The sequence below is a fragment of the Uloborus diversus genome, chromosome 3, assembly GCF_026930045.1.
Source record: "Uloborus diversus isolate 005 chromosome 3, Udiv.v.3.1, whole genome shotgun sequence".
In the NCBI taxonomy this organism is placed as follows: Eukaryota; Metazoa; Arthropoda; class Arachnida; order Araneae; family Uloboridae; genus Uloborus; species Uloborus diversus.
In genome coordinates, this window is record NC_072733.1 from 183,958,665 (window position 1) to 183,972,899 (window position 14,235).

Sequence of the window (14,235 nt, forward strand, 5' to 3'; positions counted from 1 at the left end):
TGAACTGGGAGAGTCGAGCTTGTTGCTCTTTATGCTATAAGTTTTACATAAAAAGGCTTCAAAAAGAAAGTTAGCTGAACTTAAGATTAATAAAAAGTATGAAATATTAAAATTAACTGAAAATGGAAAAAGCCAGAGAATATTAGCTGGCATATATGAAATTTCTAAAACTTAAGTGTCTAATATAGTGAAAAATAAGGAAAAACTTACAAAATTATTTGAACAGTATTTTTAATTATTATTTCACTTTCAATAATGTTAAACAATGAAAGTGAGTTGAACCGAAAGAGTAAGGATGAATTCCTCAAAAAATGAATACATGGTGCAAGAAATGACAAAAAATTAAAAAAAAAATTATTACCGCCCTTTATAAGTTGACCACCTGTGTAAGTTGACCGCCAAAGTACGGCATCGCGAGTGCTCAACTTACACAGGTTTCACTGTACCTTAAAATTTTTAGCCAAGTCGAAAACGTTTCAATGAGCACTGATTTAGCGAGAACCCGGATTTAACGAGAAAGTCAGAGATATTTGGTTGGAACAATGTTAAATCCATTGGGAAAAACGCGCTTTTGACGAGCAAGCAGACCCCGCTTAATGCGAGCAATACTTTTGTAGTTCATAAATTTTCTATTAACTTCCTGCTCAGCTTAGCCTTTTTTTCTTTTTTTTTTTGGAAAAGATCCTTTCACATTTTAAAGTTAACCTAAGTTATAAACAAGTCATTAATCCTGAGAACAAGTGATGATAGCACATTTTACAAAATATTTTGTAGAGAAGCATTTGAAAATTATATATTTATTGATGCCAATGTATTCGCTTCCGAGGACACTAAATCAAATTCAAGCTAATGTGGATGTAAAAAAAAACGAAAGAAAGGGTCGATATAATGAAAGTGACCCTATGTAAACTTGATAGCTTTTGATGTGCAAAGAAACTTGTAACTTTTTTTTGAATTCTTGGGTGCAAATGACAATGTTTCTGGGATATGAGTGTGTTTCTGTTCTTTGAAAAACAATAACACAAAAAAGAGACAATAAGGCCGCACAAAGTTAATTAAACAACGTCTTTGGTACTGTACAGAAATTAAAAAAATAAGCAAAGGAAATCTGTGAGACTAAAGGATATTTTTCCGCCCATATTTTACGAGAACTCGGTAATGAGTAATTTTTGCGGTCCCTTCGTGCTCCTTACAATCGATTTCGACTTACTTCTTATTTCTGTAATTGTACGTGTTAAGTTATACGGAGAGTCATGTTTGGATGCTATTTCACTCTGACATTTTTCATTTTGAAAATAAAAATTCCTTAGTACCATTTGCTTTTCATAGAAAATATATCACGTTAAATAAGAACTTACGTTTTGGGTCGCACAATTTCAAGAATGTGCTAAACAATATATTGAAAGACGAGCAATGAATAATAATTTTACTTCAGCATTAGTTAAATGAATTTTCGACTTACATATTTAATAGACTACGTTTTAGCACAAAGCGGTTAAAAAAAAAAAAAAAAAAAAAAAAAAAAAACAGAAAACTCAAGTATCAAAGAAATTTCTAAAGTAACTTACAGTTCAAATTGAAAGGGAGTCATTAGAGTAACAAGTGGATAAGGCCATGTACGCAAAGAAGGCCAACGCTTATTTCTCTATGTAGGATGGCAAAAATTCGCTAGATCGAGATTTTATCATCATCAGAAAACCTAACTCAGGTGCGAGCCGATGGGAGATCACGGGAGGTCACTCACTCACTACTCACTATGACCTCCCAAAAATGTCCTTATTCGGCAAATTTTGTCTGACAAATCGACGACATTATCGAAATTCGGAGCTTCATTCGGCAAAAATTTGGAGCTCCATTCCGCAAAATTATCATCATTCGGAGAAAAAGTAACGGGATCGAATACCTGAGAAGAAAATCGTCAGAACGAAAAGAGGCGTGGGATAAATTGGATAGTAAAATGTCCCACTGGATCAATGTCCGCGAAGAAAATTACACTTTTCAAGCAATATACCGACAGCCCGGTTATCCCATCCAGAGACTGCAGTTTCGTTCTTGTTACGGACTCAACAGTCTGTAATAGGGAATAATCGAGCTGGAGGTACGTTCACAACACACTTTTCTACCTCGTAAATAACTGCTTTGGCTCCGAAAAACCGGTTGAAAAATTCCCCGTTTGGATGTAATAAAGATTTTCCATAATTGTACCAGAGAAAGCGGTTTTTACCCAGCATCCTTAGCGGCTATACCCAGCAAGTAGACGAACTTGTTTGGCGCAATCCATTCTGGGTAAAAACTCCGCTGTTACTCCAAAAGGAAACAGGAGGAGAAAAATTCCACATATATACCGCAAATAATCGGAATGCGGTGAAAGGCATTTTTTTTTCCGGGGTCGAATGTGCCCATGGAAACGCGTCTAATGATACGGCATGTGCCTCCTGCTCGGTTATTCCCTATTCTAAAGCGCCTATAGTGGAGGAGCCGACGCATCCGCGATTCTTCGAAGAGATAGCATTGCTGCTGATGCTTACATTTCTTCAGCATATGTTAAATTGAAACAAATGGGTAGTTGTTCGACTGTTAATTGTGCAAACAGTTCCACCCAAATAAAGGTTTCAGCTGTTCATATTTCCAGCAGATGCAGAAGAAGAAATAACGGAATTTAAAAAATACTAAGCACTTTTCATAATGCACTCAAAAGGACATAATAACTTTTATGTGTCAGAGAAGACAATTTCAGTACTCCTGTAAATTTCAATTAATCCGAGAAAAGGTCACCACAAACGAAGAAAAGTGCAGCTCAAATCATGTACAGAATTTCTAATCATTATCTAGTTTTCAATCATAATTTCGTGTTTTGAAACATGCAGATTTCTCTTAATGGGAAAGTTTGGTTTGAAATGACTTGAGCTGCACTTTTCTTCGTTTGTGGTGTCATTTTCTTGGAATAATTGAACATTACAGGAGTACTGAAATTGTCTTTTCTGACCTATATAAGTTATTTTGTAAATTTACTTGTAATAATCATTCCGATAGATGGCGACACTACAACAAGTGTTTTGCTGTGTATCTTCTTTCATCATTTATCAAGGTTTTTATTACATTAGCGTGGATTTTGAAAATAAGGCAATTGCTCGTTACTTCGCGTCAAGCACATATCTTGAACTCAGTTACAGGGGGGCGGGAGCAGAAGTTTTTACTGTTACAACAATGAGGTTAGTTCAATTAGAACTAAATCGTTCAAACGTGATAATTAGTTTAAAATTAACTAAATTATCAAAATTGATTAAATCATTCATAAAAATTAATTAACCAGAAATTTTATTAAAGGTAGAAAATCAATTATTGTCAGTTTACAAAACTAAAATTAAACTACTAAGAATTTTTCCACACAGAGATTCCAAACATGGAGAGACAAAATTTCATTGCACACAACCGTCCGGGTCTAAGGACCTTTAAACTTCAAAATTTTCGATTTTCTGGAAAAAATATATGTTATGCACAGTTTAATTCTGAACAATTTGATACCTTATTTATTACTATACGCCAAAAACTTTTCGAGTTATTGTAAAAATGCCTAAACTTTCCCCATAGAGATTTATGTTAACAGTAGCTGTTTAAGCCTCTTTTTCTCAGGTGCCGGTTTCTTCGGTTTTCTCGTTTTGCGCGCATGATATCTCAGAAAGTTTCTAATATATCTCCGTAAAACTTTTAATGTATGTTTATCTGGTTTATATTTATGACCTGAACCTAAATTTATTTTTTTTTTAATTATTTATTTATTTTTTTGAAATTTGGTAAGTTAATATCAAAAATTTCCAAAATTTTGGGTAAAAAAATATTTATTTTTAAATATTAACTTTAATTTTTTAGTTGAAATTCAGGTTCAGATCGTTAAGATGTATCAGACAAATATGCATGAAAAGTTTTACGGAAATATATAAAAAACTTTCTGAAATATCATGCGCGCAAAACGAGAAAACCGAAGAAATCGGCACCTGAGAAAAAGAGGCTTAAACAGCTGCTGTTAACATAAATCTCTACGGGGAAAGTTTACGCATTTTTACAATAACTCGAAACGTTTTTGGCGTATGGTAATAAATAAGGTATCAAATTGTTCAGAATAAAATTATGCATAACATATATTTTTTCCAGAAAATCGAAAATTCTGAAGATTAAAGGTCCTTAGACCCCCTTAAACCTTACTTTCTGATACTTCAAAAATGAGTGCTATATAATTCTTATAAATAAAAAGTTCACAATAAAAAAAATTGAATTACTTCAACTGATCACAATGCGCACACTTGGAAAATGCACACACAGAGAGAATTTAATAAAATATTAAAACTTTGTAATATACTTCAGCAAAATATGTATACAGGTTGTTCCGTTTTAACCAGCAAGACCTTTATTTTCGCAAACGTTAGTCCTAGATGTATACTTCTAATCGCAAAAATGTTCAAAATCAGATGCAGAGTTAAGATATTGAAAGTTTGAAGTAAAAATAAAAATAAGTCAAAAATACAAAAATTAACTTTTTATACGATTCTCAGGTCCCCTAACTAATATTTAGAGAAATAATATCCATTAAAAACTATTACTGACACAAAAAAGTTTGACATTTGAGCGATCAAAACTCAAAAAGATATTCCATTTCAAAGTTTTAAAGGACCATACAGGAGATAAGATTAGAACTTATCGCCCTTTCAGAAGAATGACAGGTCGTCAAAGTAAGAAAAACAAGGTATTCGTATTTTTCATTGCTATTCAAATATAAATGCAAATGTTATGCCGTGATACGCAAAAACACAGCACAAAACCTCGAACAGTTTGAGAAACCACGCTCTATGCACATATATCATTTTAAACACTTATTAACCGCTATATTTCTCCCCAAAAAGTATTATTGTCGGCGAGTGAAAAGTGGTCCTAGTCACAAAAAAAACGCCGAGTTTTATGTATCTCGGTGAATATTGTTCGTACTAATTTCAAATTTTTTTGGTTGGAATTATTTTTTAATGGAGATTATTTCCCTAAAGATAAGTTAGGGGACCTGGAGTCAGTATAAAAACTAAAGTTTTTATTTTTTGACTCATTTTTATTTTTACTTCAAACTTTCAGTATCTTAACCCTGCATCTGATTTTGAGCATTTTTGCAATTGGAAGTATACATCTAGTACTAACGGTTGCGAAAATAAAGGTCTTGCAAGTTAAAACGGAACACCCTGTATATATATGCTCATTTTATGTTCAAAAAAAAACACTTAAACCTAAATCTTATAGAATCGAATGTATAACTGCGTGAATGTTAGAAAGTAAATAATAATGTATATATAAAGAAAAAAAGAAATTAAAATAGTGGTCTCAAACGAGCCCATCGTGTCTAAATGGCGAAAAACTTAAAATTAATGGAAAAGACGTTGTTGCTGTTAATATATTTTTTTCTTTCTTTTTTTTTATAATGTAGTGCAAGAAATATGTCTACGGATAAGTAAATGTATTTAGTATGAAATGGATTAATCATCTAAGAATTTTAAACAGCAGTTTAAAAAAAAAATTCAAATTATTGCGTTTTGTAAAAAAAAATATGAGGTCATGAATAATTTAAGCATTATTGGTAACTTTTCTCATCGCCATGCTACCCATGGCATTGCTATCACTTGTCTCACTGTACAAATTAGTTGAATAAAAAAATTTAATGAACAAGATAGAAAATGACGCTAGGCACAGTTAAGAATTATCGTGGCAAAATGCGATTCTAATCCTAAAGACTTGGCTAGCAATATGCAACTATCAGACTTTAAAATTTCAACACTTGGCAGCAAACGTTTACTTTTGATCATTAAAATAATGCTGACTTTGCTTCAAAATTGCATTATGTAGCTACCAACTGCATTTCAGTTTATTCATCGTTTACTAATATTCTTGTTGAAAGCTGTAAGATTATCTTCCATGACACCCCCCATTTCTCAATTTAAATTTACCTACATACTGACTCTTCACGTGAAGAATCGGGGGGGGGGGGGCAATTGACGCCTCTGGATTTTCAAAACATAGTGTAGTTGCATTTTTACTTGTATTTTCATACTTTTTTCCCTATAAAATGCAGTGAGTTCACACTCTATGCTCCCTCCCCCCCCCCCCCCCCCCCCCCCGAAAAACTTTGAAATTTTGGACCGGCCTACGAAATTCATCTTACTAGTTACCTAGTACACTACGAAGTACCTTTTTTTTTTTTTTACAAATTTTGCTTTAGATGTGACTTTGCTTGCTAATATTTTAAGTAAACGGATTTTTGCATGCAATGTTTTGAGGTAAAATTATTTCCAATACTACAATTTTAAGTTCCGTACGTTGAAGTTTTGTTGACATGGACCAGTCAAGTTTCAATAGTGTCGATCGTATCGATTATTAATTCGCTCTTTATCGATCGTAAAAGTCATCAACTCTTTTGTTCAGTCTTATGTTAATTTAAACAGTTAATACAGAATCCTTTAAGCGCCGGGGGGGGGAGGGAGAATCCAAATTCTCATGTTTTGGAAATGTTCAAAATGCCTTTTACCCCCATAAAATCCAGTTTAACCCGGGTCTTTTCCATTCATTAAATTTCTACTTTCGCAGTATATGATATCATTTGAGCCACTGATGTAGAACAGGGGTTCTCAACCATTCAGGCTCTGTGCCCTCCTTTGAATACTGACATGAGGTCATCCCCCACCATTATATGTGGTAAATATATTTATGAGATCACGTCCCCCTCCCTTTACGTGCTTAATACAAACATTATAATAGGAAATTGGAGCTGATATGGATAGCTGAGAAAGCTAGTAAATAAAGAAAATCCAAATAGTTTCACACACAGAATTTAACTCAACTGTTCAAAACTTTATAACAATTTTTTCTAAAACATATGCAATCTAAGGTTCAAATAAGTGAATACAATTTTTTTTGAGGTAATTTAGGGTACAGGTGAGGTTAACGTGTTCATTATTCTCTTTCACAACATTAATAAGAGGACTGTTTTGTTACTTAATATTCACATGTGACTACAAAATGGAATAAAGTTATTATTTCTTTAATTTTTATTTATTTTATGCACCCTAACGCCCCCTTGATATTCTTCTGCGATCATCTAGGGGGGCACGCCCCACTTCCCCTCAGGTTGAGAACCACTGATGTAGAAGATAAATAATAAAAAATGTATTGCATGTGATGTATATTTAAACTGGTTGCAGTATGAAAAAGAATATAAAGATAACGTTACGAAGACATCAAGAATGCAGAATTTTTCGTAACTACTAGAATAATTAACTTTGTAAATACACTGCTTTCGTATTCAATTTTGTTTCAATTTATTCTCTCACACCCCAAAAGAGTAATGGAAATGAAACAACAAACTATTATTCTCATACATGGCCGAGTATTGGATTTATATATGGTCGACTACAGGAGAATTCTCTCGTGTTAACAATAGCTTGGTTTTTAAAATAAAATCTTTTAATTCCAGAAACAAGTTAGTAAATCAATATCAGAAAGGTATAGCCTAAAACTTTACAATGTTTTTGTTGTTATATTGATCGCTGAAATTTATAGGTTAGCAAAAATCAATACTCGATCTCTTAAATTGCCATCTACTGGTGCTTTTACCCTATGTAGTTTTGTGGGCTGTGACCAATACATCTAATGTGCAGTACCGGATCTAGGCGGAACAATCCGGGACCCTTGCCCATCGGGCACCAACTTCTGGGGGCAGCAAGTTGATGAAACGTGATACAAAAACTTAAACAAACATATGTAGGAACGTCAGTTTCAATATTTGCCCCGCCTCAGAAAAATCATAGTTCCGGCACCAACTGCAACTTACTTCGTTTGTTTAATTTTCTTTTCTTCTGATTACAATTTCGTTCAAGATTTGTTCTCTACGCCAGTGGCGCAGCGAGGGGGGGGAGTGAAGACACCCCCAGAACCATTGCTTTTAACATAAATGCAAATTCTAATAGTAGTAAGTTTATGCATATGGGAGGGCTGTGTTGACCAAAAAACCCTCTTCAGAAGGTATTTTTGATCAAAAACTCCTCCAGAAGGTATTTTTGATCAAAAACCCCCTCCAGAGAGTATTTCTGGCTGCGCTAGTGCCCTACGCAGATATAAGTATCAGAAAAACGTGTACGCTCCAACAGAAACGAAAAAAAGGAGTACTGATTAAAAAATTAACAAAAGAAGCCAAAATTTACAGTATCAGAGGAAGGATTTGCTCCCCTATCATCCATCTCCCACATCCCCCTACATGATAAATTGAAAGCAATGCTTTATTATTCAGGCATTCACTGTCGAGAGCATTTGAATTAAGCTTAAAGGATTGCATACACCAAAGTCCCGAGACATGAAAAATCGACTAACAAACAGGAAGAATCAGACGTGGTCGTAAATTAATAACCCTCTTCAAAAACGTTCAAATTCTTCCACAGCTTTTTGTCAAGATTTTTTAGGATTTACTCAATTGGAACAATAGTCTTGGTTTTCCATACATTTCGAATGCGTTTCGACTCTTTATCTTTAGATTTTTCGTGATTTTGATCTTAAGACTATCAACTTATTACAATATTGTTTACTAAATAAGTACAATAATGCATTTGGTTTCCGTGTAGCGGAATTTTCGGACTGTAAAAACATAAACTAATATTGAAATACATTCTTTTCGTTCAGTGTAAAACTGCATTGCAATAGATTTCGCCTTATAATTATATTTATTGTTGTGGTGCCAATCTTAGCATGAAGTCATTCTTACATAGATCAAGCAACAGTGTGTTCTAAGAATCCTTCATCATTTTTATCATGAGTAACAACAATGGAAATTGCAACCGGAGTCGGTAAAGTTATCGAGAATTTCGCGAAGATATCTTTTTTCTATAATTTCTTCAGTTCACTTCGATAAAAACGGATAAGATACGCTATATCTTCGAAAATACATTAATACACAATGTTGTTCTTTACGCATTTCCGATCATTCGTATTTGCTATTTGCCTCGATTGAAAGAAATTTTAAAAACACATAGGGAAAAGGGGAGGCACATGTGAACATGGTATGTTTTACTAGGATAACGTCAAGCAAAAAATCTTAAAAAATTCTCAAGTAATGGCGGTACCAGCACTACTTCTTAACAAAACTTTCAGAGCAAGGAGTCAGTTTATGTTCCTGTGGTAACAGCTTCTTTGTTTTAACGGATGCTGATGCACTTTTATCACTGTCTTCTTCGTGTAAAAACATGTTTTAAACTACCTAATAAGCTAAATGTAATTGTTGAAAACCCTTATATGAACATTCACGTATATTTAAGCCAATGTTTAAATTTTGTAATTAAATTAAAGATTATTTATCTCTTAAAATTAGTTCTAAATTAGATAACGGGACACTTGTAAACACAACATGTAGGGGCACATGTGAACAGTTCCAATATCCTCTCTGCTGTATAAATATTAGTATAGGCTTATTTTTAGTGTTAAAAGAGATGTAAAGATTTAAACTATTATTTCACTGCGATTAATTTGTAAATTTATTGTTTTTTATTATTACATAATTATTAATTATTTATTTTTTTTATTTTTTATTTTTTAAATTCTTTAATTATTAAATAGTTGGCCAAAAATTTAGTGTTACATAATGTTTGCAAGGAAATAAAAAACAAAATATTTTCCTTCAACTAAAAACTGAAGTTTAGAGTAGTTTTAGTTTAGTGAAGTTTAGAGTAGTCACATGTGCCCCCATATAGGGGCACATGTGAACAATTGATGTCATTTTTTAAAAATACCATAAAGCAAATGTGAATATGTGATTTTCAAGGGTTTCTGCAAGCTAGTTTTCAAACATTTTAAATTACTATTACACATGTGAATTTAACATCGATGTAATCATAATGTACAACATAAGAATAGCAGTTCAATTTTTCTGTGGTCGTTTTTTTGCTGTCAATGTTTTGTCCATCAGTTGAAGAACTCATTTTCCAGGACGGGTATTAGGGAATAACAGGTATCTCGAAATCTCTGACGTAACACTTCGTTCAAAAATCCTGATATTGTTAATTATAATACATCAAAACAACATTTTTTACCCATACACCACTATCTGCGAAAAGAGTCAAATAGATGGGAGAAAGATTGATTGTATTCTATAACAACATACCCACTATATAAGGAAGAGTAAAGGATTAACTGAGAGATATTCTAAAATAGATAAGAAAAACAGAAGGCTACGTAGCAACAAATTAAACCAATCGCTCGAAATTTTCAATGTTTTAAACTGCCTGTTCTATAAGCAATAAGTTGCCGCCCATAATCATGCAGAATTACATGCAATATATCGACAGCCCTATTATGACATCCAGTGACTACAACTTCATCCTTGTTTTACACTCATCAATCTAGAATAATTGATAATATGTGTTGGTACCCTCAGCTTCAATGAATGGCATATGCCTCCAGCTCAGTTGTTGACTATTCCAGAATAATGAATCCATAACAAGGACGAAACTGCAGGTTCTGCATGCCACGGTATATTGGATGCAGCATCTATTCTATACTACTCAAATATTCTATTATTATTACCTCCACTCTTACCATTTTTTGAAAAATATATTCGTTCCATGACAACAAAATAAGTCGTAATCTACAGAGGGAAATTAAAGTGCAGTATCTGTAAAAATGAGATTTTGAGATCTTTGAAGAAACACGTTTAGGATTCCATACCAAAAATAAGGTAATGTCGGAATTAGGTGTATTTCTCGTGCTTTATTTTCAGCGGAAACCAAGTAAGCAAGCCTGTACGATGAAGCTAAAGTATAATAGATGACAAAAATGTTTAAAAAAAATTAAAACTGGAAAAATTTGTAAATACTGCGCTTTGCTTTCCTATGACAGTTATCTTTTTGACAAGTGAAAATTCATTACAGATAGTTATGGTGGTTTTGGGATTTTTATCTAAAGTATCCATGTAAGTAACATATAGAAATATGAATGGTATTCCATATTTCCTCTCCTGCTATTAATGTGATGTACTATTACCTTTAAAACAGCAAAAATGTGATAAACAACGCATCTAAATATGAATGGAACGCTTTTTTATTACTTAACTAGCTGGCTTTGCACGGTCTACCTCGAAAATAAAAGTTATGTCAAGTGACGCGTGTTCAACAATTAGGCTTAAATGGTGGAGGAAAAAAATACTTTAAAATTCCTCGTCAAAATAACGATTCTTAAACTTCGTTAACGGCAAATCTAAAAGTTCCAAACAAATTAAGCCCAACTCTCCATTAATACAACTAAAATCTTTGATTATCATCAGCTGGCAGTCCAAGAAAGCAAAGATAATGACCAAACAATAATCAAAAGGGAAAATTTTACTTTAAAGCAAAAAGCAAGAATTTTATTTGTTCACTGTCGAGAAAATATAATAATAATATCGATATCTGAAATTTATCGACGATAAATTTCAGATTTGATATTAATCTTCCATTAGGCTTAAAAATGCTTTTAACTATTTGAAGTAAGTCATTTTCTGGAGTGTACGTTGTAAGTAATGCTAATAAGCTACTGGCTATTTGTCCAAAGGAAAGTTGGACACACAAACATACAAGTTAAGCTGATAAAAGCGTGTTAATTAGAATAAACTAATAACTCATCGTTAATAAATTAATTTGATTATGGAATATTCCATTGTCATCGGGTCTGAGGTTGCATTCCAAATTTTAAAAGAATCCGATCACAAAAAGTGGGAGAAAATTGAGTTGCAAGATCATAAATTTAATTTCGGTGTAGATGGGATTAGAACGCACTCCCAATGATTCCCGGAGCTGGACGTCAGCGAAGACCCGCGCCGTAGACCGCTCGGTTATGAACGCTTATAAAGTTGTGGAATGCACTAACAGTAATAAGTCACTAGCTCTTAGTCCAATGGAGCGTTACTCACAAACATACAAGTGAAGCTAATAAAAGCATGTTAAAAAAAAGGCACTTTTGGAGAAAAGTTGGGCATCTTCATAGGGAGTTACTCATAAGGGGTTATTCTCCCATATTTTTTTTCTTTTTTTTTATTCATGAAAACCGATCTTACTTTTTCTATAGGTTTAGGTTTATTTTACAATTGTTTCACTTATTTTTTGGCATAAAACCAGAGTATAGGTCTCACTAATATGAGCTTCATGTCCAAAAATATTTTCACTCTAAAAAAAGATAAATAAATATTTTTTTTTTCAGCGTGGAATCGCAGATTTTTAGTACATAATCTTCCTGTATCATTGAACTGACATTATCAGATATAATTAGATTAATATGAACTTATGTATGCTTATAGTATAGTAGTACAGTGCAGAACCTTTTATCCGGGAACCAAAAAACCGAGAAACAAGAAAACCGGCACCTTTTTGCCGATTTTCCCGCCATATTTAAAAAATAAGCATATTTGGCAGTTTTTGAAACACTAAGCCTTTTTTTGAAATACCTAAAAGAATATGAACGGTTTCTTAATAAATATTATATTACTCACAAATAACTTGGGAAAATTTTTACAAAAACGAACTTCAAAGGGTTTTATTTTACGCAGGGAAAAATTTCCGAAATATTTTCTTGAATTAAAAAGGACACTCGTAAGTCTGAACTCTTCGTGTTTTTTTCCAACTGAAAACTAAAGAAATGATATTGTCGCATTCTAAGCAATATTTAATTGAATGGCCTTTTATTAAAGCCGTTTAGAGCGCAAGTGACGTCGCGAAAGTGCGGAAAGCGCCGAAAACCAGATTCGCGAATTTTCCGGAGAGTCGATCATGGGATCTAGAATTCAATTAACGCAAGACTGTAATAACTCTAAGAACTCAAAAATCAAATTTCTATTGATATTGACTTAATGCAAAAGCAAGAGATATCAATAACTACCATAATCGCAAACACCAAAACTTTACAAAATATTTTTTAAAAAACGCCTTCATGAATACAATTTTTTCATACACTGAAGTAGAAAAACCGCACATTTACGTTCAAAAAACTTGTTTCGTGCCATTCCCTCCATTATCTTTCGTTTTAAAACATGTTTAAATTTCTCTCTCACAAATAGTTTTTAATATTTCAAAATTTATAAGCATTTCTGAACTGTTTTCTTATTATTTTAATATATATTACTATTTATTATAATAATTTAGGCTTTATAAGCAATTGGCCAATAGAGCTTTTTAGCGATCCAGAAAACCGGGAAATTCAGATATCCGGGATAGCGATGGTCCCGAACTTCCCGGATAATTGGTTCTCTACCGTAGTAGTATAAATATTCTGTACTTTGTTTTCTTGTATAGTTGTGCAATTAAAAAAAATCCTCTCACCTTTAGTTCGTATCCCTTTGTACCCAGTAAAACCTGTCTACAACGATAATGTTGGGACCTGAAAAAATATTGTTATAGACGGGTTAACGTTATAGATAGTTTGATTATTTATGCTGACGTTTTGCTGGGACCAAGGAAAATATCGCTATAGACAAATTTATTGTAATAGACAGTATATTGTTATACGCAGGTTTCACTGTATTACTTGAAAACAAATATATATTTAAAAAGTAAGTTTAAAAATTATTGGAATAAATATGTTGTGATTCTTCTGGAGAGTAAGGCAAGACCAAAACAAAAAGAACGGGAGGGAAAAGAGAAATTTTCCGGTTTTGCCATTGCCAGCAGTTTTTACATATTTTTTTTATTTATGGATGGTAAAAACAATGTTTTACTCTTGTAAAAACAGACGTGCTCAGTGTGCCATTTTTTCAGGGTTTTTTTTTTTTTTTTAGTATTACAATATGGACTCAAAATATTTTTTACTATTAAATTAACTGAAAACTTAAGATAAAACTTGAATGAAGTGATTATTTGTCTTGAACCCTGTTTTGAGATTAATTATACTTATTTTAATTTTTACCGCAGTTTGTGCAAACCTAGTCCGTGAATACGGACATTATTACCTCTTTTAAAATATGCATAAATATGATTTTCTTTTAAAATATGCATATTTTGATGCGATTTCGTTAAAAAAAAATTAAACAGCGTGAGAGTCAACAAATAGTTCTTACACTATCGACCTAGTCAATCATTATCATGTTTTTTCTTCGATTTCCGCACAAACTAGATTAAGAATTGATTAATTTGACATTGGAAATTATAGGAAACTCCACCTCTAATACTTAAGATTATTAAAAGTAGTTGCCTAATC